At 40.2% G+C, this 8,409-nt stretch overlaps 1 non-coding gene across 1 annotated transcript; it reads right to left on the minus strand.

Moving 5' to 3' along the window:
* Nucleotides 1–2,555: 2,555 nt before the first annotated feature.
* Nucleotides 2,556–2,629, minus strand: TRNAR-UCG (transfer RNA arginine (anticodon UCG)). Its single transcript has one exon. It is a non-coding gene; the product is annotated as a tRNA-Arg (tRNA).
* Between the last annotated feature and the right edge of the window lie 5,780 nt (nucleotides 2,630–8,409).

Here is an 8,409-nt window from a genome sequence, read left to right on the forward strand (position 1 = left end):
TACATTCAAGTCGGAAGTAGCAAATCAACCATTTTGTAACCGTTTCGATTCAAGTCGCTGTTCGGGCAGCCATTTATTTGTAACCATTCTGAGTTCGAGGTCTCTATTTGGGTGAACATTTATTTGTAACCACTCCGTGTAATCTGGTCGCTGTTCGTGGTTCGTGGTCCTACCCATAAGTATCTTCCTGATACTTGAACTTACCTGGGCAGGACGATGAAGGACCTCTCCAAGAAGAGTTACAAATTGTTCCCAAATCGCTCGTCGTTCTCAATGATGAGATGAGCATTAGGCGCCGAGAGGTTGGGATGTCTCGTCTCGAAAACCCCACGGACGACCAGACGGTCATCCAGACCATAACGCACACAAATATCACTCATACAAACAACGAAAACACACTGGATTAAATAACACTATACTTATTTATTAGAACACTATTATATAAAAAAAAATAGCGAAGAGGAATGGACACAACACTGAACACTGAATATGTATAATAATTTTCGTCGCTGAAATCACACTTTGCCTTTTAAGGCAATATAGCCCTTTATATATATATGAGATTATAATTCAGGTTTCACGACAAATGCTTCTCTTACACCATTGACGCACTTGGGGGATTAGCACTGGGGAAAAGTTGTCTGGATCGTCCCACGATGAATAAAGTTGCTGCGCCGAACAATTCTGAAGCGTAAAGATGATTCTTCAGCAAAATAAAAAAGTAGAATGCTGATTGGAGGGCGCGTGTATAACTGACATGTACGCACAAGGTCTGCGAATCTGGGACTTCACTAGTTGGGGCTAGCCGTAAGAAAACGTCCTTCACCGGCTAATAGCTTGTGCCCCTTAATACAAAGTCATACTTGAAGCTCGACGCGACGTGCGTGGTTACGGCTTCTAAACCTGGAGTCAAACTCCCTGAGCACCAAAGCTCAAGGTACAGGCTGCAATGGTCGACTAAAAAGTGTTGGCAGTTCATTCCAAAAATCACTCAGTTAACTCACCTGTAGGCACATACAAACAGAATACGGAAAATAATTATGTTAATTTTAGTCAACTGTCTACAATGCACTAGACACGGCGATAACTCTGACGTGAGAAAGTACAAATAACGAGCTGCAAAACCACGCAGTTGGTGCCACTTTGGTCACTTGAATACCTGTTCTGGTCTGGTCTGCTCTAATCAGTGGCGTATTTACGATTTTCTTTCGGGGGGGCTTTGCTAACTTTCGGGGAGGGCTTTGCCTGAAAATGTGAAAATTCTGCAAGATATTTCATATACTTTACTATTGTAAGTAAGATTTCGGGGGGGGCTTAAGCCCGGAAGCCCCCCCCCTAAATACGCCACTGGCTCTAATCTATTGCAATGTTTCATAAGCGATCAAAGAAAGCACTTAATTCAGTTCCCAATAACTATAGAATATATACTGTGTATATAATAAGTCAGGAGGAAACACTGAAATGGTTTGTCACTAACTGAAATGTTCTCACCAAAAGCAATGTTTTAAATATATATATGAAAAAGCGATGAAAGACTTCTTTGTCCAATTGTGTGGGAAAGAAGTAATTCCCACCGAAGAAAGAACTTATATGCGTCACAGAACAAAGTACAAATCGAAAATAATAATCACTATCTTTACGAAATATACAGAGTGTCCACAAAAAATATTTCTATAACTTGGTGGCGGTTGTAATTTCCTGTTGTAACAGTCATCTCGGTTGAGCGAAAACAACGTTTAAGAGATAGCAAGAAATTCCAATTTGATATGGATCCAGTGTCCCAAACTAAATGTCTTTCCAACTATGCCCCTTTACTCAAACCGGAAGTGGTGGAGATCTAAGATTTCCGGTTTCAACACTGATTGTCTTAGATACAAAATAAAACAAAACTAAAAACATAGGAAGTTCTCAGACAATGAGAAAATTTTCTTTTGATACTAATTCAGTCCAGCGTCGATTACTTCCATTTCCAATGTTATTCTTCTATTTCGACCAGAAATTTTACAGAGCTGCTTCCATTTCAGACTTCAATATTGATTTTCATAGAGCAAAAAATTGTAAGAGACAGCGAAATATGGCTTTTTGATATGGCTTCACCGTCCCAACAAAAACTCTGATAGATACATTTTAATCGGAAGTCTTAAAAACTGAGCTTTCTGGGTTCAACCCTGATCGCCATAGTAAAGGTAATGTGTAAGGTGAAGGTAATAGACAGCGAGGTGTAATGTAAAGTGTAAGATGAAGGTAATAGACAGTAAGGTGTAATGTAAGGTGTAAGGTGAACGTAATAGATTAGGATAGGTTAGGATTTAGATTTCTGGGCTTTCGGCATCTAAGGCCACTTAGCCCTTCACGTTTTGAGGGATGACGTCCCTCGGCGAGCACACAGTCCGGGGAAAGGGAAGGAGGAAAGGATTGGGGAAGAAAGGAAGCGGCCTGCGTCCTATAAGTTAGGTACCACCCCAGCATTTGCCTGGTGTGAATGAGGAAAACCCAGGAAAACCTCATTCAGGGTAGCTGGCCTGAAAAAGCGTTTTACACTTTTTCGAACCGAGTACCCCCACCGGGAATCGAACCCGGGACCGCTCGCATCGAAGGCGAGAGCGTTAGCGACTACGCTACGCGGGGCCACATGAACGTAATAGACAGGGAGGTGTAAGGTGTAAGATGGAGATAACAACGTCGTGTAAGGTAAGACATAAGGTAAAGGTAATAGACAGTGAAGTATAAGGTATGGTGTAAAGTGAAGGTAATTGACAGCGAGGTGTAAGGTAACGTGCAGGGTGAAGGTAATAGACAGCAAGGTGTAAGGTAAGGTGTATGGTGAAGGTAATAGACACAAAGATGTGAAGTAAGGTGTAAGATGAACGTAATACACACAAAGGTGTATGACAAAGAGTAAGGTGAAGGTAAAGACAAGGTGTAAGGTAAAGTGTAAGGTGGTAGATGAAGGTAATAGACAGCGAGGTGTAAGGTAAGGTGAAGGTAATTGACAGGGAGGTGTAGGGTCACGGGCATCTCTGGCGTGAGGGACGAGGGAGACGCGTCCCCCAATATTTTGAAGTACAAAATATTCAATATTTTATTCTAATTTAATGTATTTACTAACGACAGAATATCGTATAAATAATAGTAATATATTTATTTGGAATATAATATTCAGGCTGTGTAACGATTGCAATCGAGTTCTTGATATACTTTAGGGGGGCCGTGAAGGTAAGCAGAAAGGTAACAAATGGAATCGAAGTTAATAAACAGGTTGGGCTAGGTAGTATCATTTAAATAACTTTCTTTGATGCCCCCTCCCCCAAATTTTACATGCCAGAGACGCCAGTGTGTAGGGTAATGTGTAGAGTGAAGGTAGGCCTAATAGATAGCAAGGTGTAAGGTGTAAGGTAAAGATAATAGACAGACAAGTGTAACGTAATGTGTAAGTCGAAGGTAATAGAAAGTGAGAAACAATTTTCTATATGACTTCTTTATCGCATGAGTATATTCTATCTACGATTTTAATTCTTTATTTAACCGGAAGTGGTAAAATCTGCTACCATTTCATGTTGCAATGTTGGCTCCCAGAGAGTAAAACGAGGTGACAATTTTTTAAAAAAGAGTACGGATTCAGGATTCCAAGAATCGATATCACCAGGGCCGGATTTAGGGGGGTGCAAAGGTGCACGTGCACCCTCTCCCCCTTCGTTGTAAATATACACTACCTAAAGTGAGAAGCTAGCAGTGAAAACAGCAACGCTTTTCCGAAAATTCCTGTTCTCATGTTTCCGTTTGGGCTTAAAACAAAGGGAAGTTTTGCAAAATCGATAGTTTAAGTTAATTTTCTAAAAGTTGAAAGAACAGGAGAACAGACACCTAGCATTTCCTAATTCACACCACAGATGCCTAAAGGCATTTAAAAAAATTCCTATTCAATTCAAATGTACTGGTAGTTATTGGTGCTAATCTCACCCCCACAGAAAATCCTGGATCCCACCCCAGCTCTTTAAAAGAACTGTTTTTGGTGTGGATCGAGGTCTGAAGGAAAGGTTTCAGCTCTGGTTTATACAATTTCATATCCCAGTTCAAAAGTAGCAGAGTTCCTAAGTTCACTGTAGTTGTACGTGGTATAACGCAATGTAAAATACTCATTTTTAACTAAATCTTTATCTCATGAATCGTTAAGAAAATTATACGTCAAGACGAAAATTCAAATAGTACGTTTCATCTTTTCTTTTTTTTTATAGGGTTAGGGATTGGTACTTTAAACTTTATTCATATATTTTCATTTCAAAATGGTATGCTGGTAGAGTGTCTCCTAACCCTAGCCATTAGAGGGTTACGCCCTCTCTTTGGCACAGAATTGACGACACTGGTGGGTTTATAGCATATAAGATGGTCTAAGTGCAGTTTTATAAACGAATAGTGCTGAAAGTAACAATAAACAAAACAATAAGTGAGTGAATAAATTTAAATGTGCAGATAAGTAAACAAAATACATATATAATTATATAATTGGCGCAGGTAGAAACAGAATGGAACTTTGGCATGGAAGCAGTGCGTTGAATTGTTATGAAATAAACATGATAATATAAAATGAAATGCAGTGCGTACACGCCACAATCACAAACATAGTGTTAGATAACGAATGAATGTTAGTTCTTCTGTCTCGGGGCGACTCGAGACTGATGGAAACACGGGGAAAGCCCAAAGTTAGTAGTGAATTGAGACATAGTGCTAAAATGGAAACAAATGATGAAGATGATCTGGTATAAGATATATGAAGTATGTCGTGGTCTTCAGCTGTAGGATGTATAGATTTTAGGTATAGCGTGAGGAGAACGTTTAACGGCGTATGCAGATATTTATGCGGTGCATCAGTTTCAGCATCAGCTTGTAAAGTATCTAGGAGTAGTGGGTGCGAGACCGGTAGGCGAGAGAGTATATGTTTCAAACGGAGGTCTGCAAGATGTTGAATAAGGTGAGGAAAGTTGATGTGTTCGTATGTCATGAAGTTCGGGTATGGTAATTTTATGCGGTACGCAAGTCTAATAGCATGGCGTTCTAGTATCGATAATCGGTCGTAAAACTTTGTTGGAGCATTGCACCAAGCAATATGGCCAAATGTTAAAATGGGCCTGAGGAACATTTTGTATGTCTTAATTAAGAGAGGTGCGTTTAAACCCCAAGTAGTTCCTGTTAGACGCCGTAGAAGATTGAGCCGCAAAGTGGCCTTTTGTGTTATTTTCTCTAAGTGAGCTTTCCAATTTAATTTAGAGTCGAAAACAACCCCGAGATATGTAGCTGTAGGTGTTGGTCGAAGTGGATGGCCTTGTAGAGATATATTAAGGTTGCGAGGGTTACGTTGAACCTTTGAGCGGCGTTTAGGAGGTAGAAATACCAGTGCTTGTGTTTTGGCGGCATTTAAAGTTAGTCGCCAAGTGGTGCACCATTGCATAAAATTATTTAGAGTTGATTGCAAGGTTATGTTGATCTGTTGCATGGTCTTGCCCAGAGCTAAGAATGCCGTATCATCTGCATATTGAAATAAGTACACATTCTGTGTAGGTGGTGGTATATCGGAGGCGTACAGTATATAGAGAAGTGGGCTGAGTGCAGAACCCTGTGGAACTCCGGAGTATGGAAAAATAGGACGGGAGATGGCAGATCCTATGTAAACATATCCGATTCTATTAGTTAAGAAGGTATATATAAAACGTAAGTAACTGATCGGAAGGTTAAGTTTCTGCAACTTTCGTATGAGCCCATAGTGCCAAACTTTGTCAAATGCTTTTTCCAGATCCATTAGGACAAGACATGATGGGAGACCTTTGTTATATTGATTGGTGATAATTGTCGAAAGACGAAGTAACTGGTCATTAATAGAAAATGAGGGTCGAAAGCCTGCTTGATGTGTAGGTAATAAGTTATGTTCTTGGATATATATATGAAGCCTTTGTACCAGGACTTTTTCGAACAGTTTACTAAAGACTGATGTGAGCTGGATAAGGCGATAAGACGTTACATCATGTGCCGGTTTATGAGGTTTGAGAAACATGCAGATTTTGGATACTTTCCAATCGACAGGATAAAAGCCAGTACGGAGAATAAAGTTGTATACTGCAACAAGTAACGTAAGCAAAGAAAGCGGAGCCTCTTTTAGTAGTCAATAGGAAATATGATCAATGCCTGGTGCAGTATTGCGTTTCTTATGGAGAGCACGTTGAAGTTCGTGAGTAGTGATTGGTGATGTAAGAGGGGCTTCCTCATCGATTGTGTGTAAAAGTGACGGCTGTAGAGCAGGAATAGTAGCCAAGTCTATACGGTTACGTGAATGAGGAGATACTGTAGGTGTAAAAACTGTCTGCAATTGCGTTGCAAAAGCGTTGGCCTTATCTAGGTCAGTAAACAGAGGAGCACTATTTTCCAAAAGTGGATACGAAATTTTAGTATTTCTGCCTGTGAGTCTATGGAAAGATTTCCAATACTGGCTTGGAGATGCTTCGTCGTTTAATTTATTACAGGCGCTGATCCAGCTTCGACGTTTATATGCTATGAGATAATTAGTTACTGTGCGATGCCATTGCCGGTGATGGCGAAGACATTCCTCGTTTCCGGTTTGTTTGTATTCTCGGAAATGCTGGCGTGATTTTTGTACTAAAGACAGATATTGAGGAGGCAATTTAGGTTTAGAAGGATAAAATTTCTCCTCAGGGATGGTTTGTTGAGCACTGGTATGTAAGATGTTTGTAATCTGGTTGACTGTGCAATACATTTCGTTTTCAGTAGTTGGTGGATGAAGGTTTGAGACCTGGGTATGTATGAACTGTCGAAATTGAGGCCAGTTGGCTTTATCATAACGGGGAATAAAATGAGGTTGTAACTGCTTTACAGAGGAACGACACTTGTTAATGGACAGTTTAATCGGACAATGGTCACTTCCGATCGTGTCGAGAACCTGCAATTCACAGTCAGTTACAAACGATAAAGAAGTGATTACCACATCTGGAGTTGTTTGACTGGCTGGTCGAGTGGGACCAGGAAGGTTGTGAATATAAAGTTGTAGGGTGGTTGAAATAAATTCCGTAAATCGTTCTCTTTCCCTGGCACTTCTACTATGAATGTTTACGTCGGCCATGATAATTATGTTTTTAAAATTACGGGCTATATAATCGAAAAAAGAAAATGGTATTGGATGCCCAGGGCGGATATATATAGTGGCTACATTTACTGTGAGAGAAGGATAGTATATAGAGTAGAAGAGATGTTCAGGTAGCTGTGCAAATGCCGGAGGATTATATTGCCGATAAGGAAGTTTTGGAGAAAAGCCAATCAGTATTCCTCCTTGAGCGCGCGCATGTGCATCATGGTAATCGCATCGTTGAATTTGATACCCTGAAAGTCGCGCAGTAATATTTGGTTTTAAAGCTGTTTCATTGAGAGCTACAATATCAATTCTCTCTTCTAGCAGGAGAGGCTCTAGAAGTACTTTGTGTTGATGAAAAGATCGAATGTTTACAAAGAGTAAAGTCAAAGCCATTATGTATACTGCCATGTTGGTTTCAGACTGCTGTTTCTAGAGGTACGATGTGGAAGTGGACAAAATTGCCTGAATATGTAGCTGTAAAGTTTAAATTGAACAAAGATTTAGCTGTTGAAATGGCAACCCGAAGAATGTGCTCGCGTTGGAATGGAAAAACATTTTGGAGTACTATGGTGATGTAACGAAGGAGATCTTCGACAGTGAGAAGCTGAGCGAGAGACTGAGTAGGTGGTGTGGATTTGTCAAAGCTTTGTACTGGTACTGTGAGTTCTGGACGTTCAGGTTGAGCTTGTGGTTTACCCTTACAGCGATAACTGTAGGTTGGATGATTTTCGTTACACGCAGAGCAAGTTGGTGGTTGCTGCTGATTTTTACAAGACTTGGTTTCATGAGGTCCACTACAGTACCCGCATTTAGATGTGTTTGGACATTGGTGTGTAAAGTGAGAATTGTAGGTTTGACATTTCTCACACCGGATTGCTAGAGGCCCTGTTGTCTTGGAAGGTTCAACACGATGGAGTTTCTTATAGATAGGAGCTCCATGTGTTAATAGATAATCTAACGAAGTTTGATTTTGAGATAGAACGCGAACCATGTAAATGGGGCCATTGTTATTTTTAATGCGAATGCACTTGTTAACGTCGATTCCCTCTTGTTTGAGTTCCTCAAGAACCTCGTCATCGCTTATTTCGGAAATCACTCCTCTGATAACGACAGAAAACATGGGTGGTTTTCGAGGAGGTGGTGGTTGTTTGATTTTCCTATCAGTTTGTTTTGTTAATTTCGCAGTTTTACTAAAGATCTCATAAGATGCTTTATTTCGGAGTGTTGTGCCGAAATTCGGGTCCTTAGAACGAATGATAAATCCATTCCGAGTT

The sequence above is a fragment of the Thermobia domestica genome, chromosome 5 (assembly GCF_964235325.1).
Source record: "Thermobia domestica chromosome 5, izTheDome1.hap1.1, whole genome shotgun sequence".
Lineage (NCBI taxonomy): Eukaryota > Metazoa > Arthropoda > Insecta > Zygentoma > Lepismatidae > Thermobia > Thermobia domestica.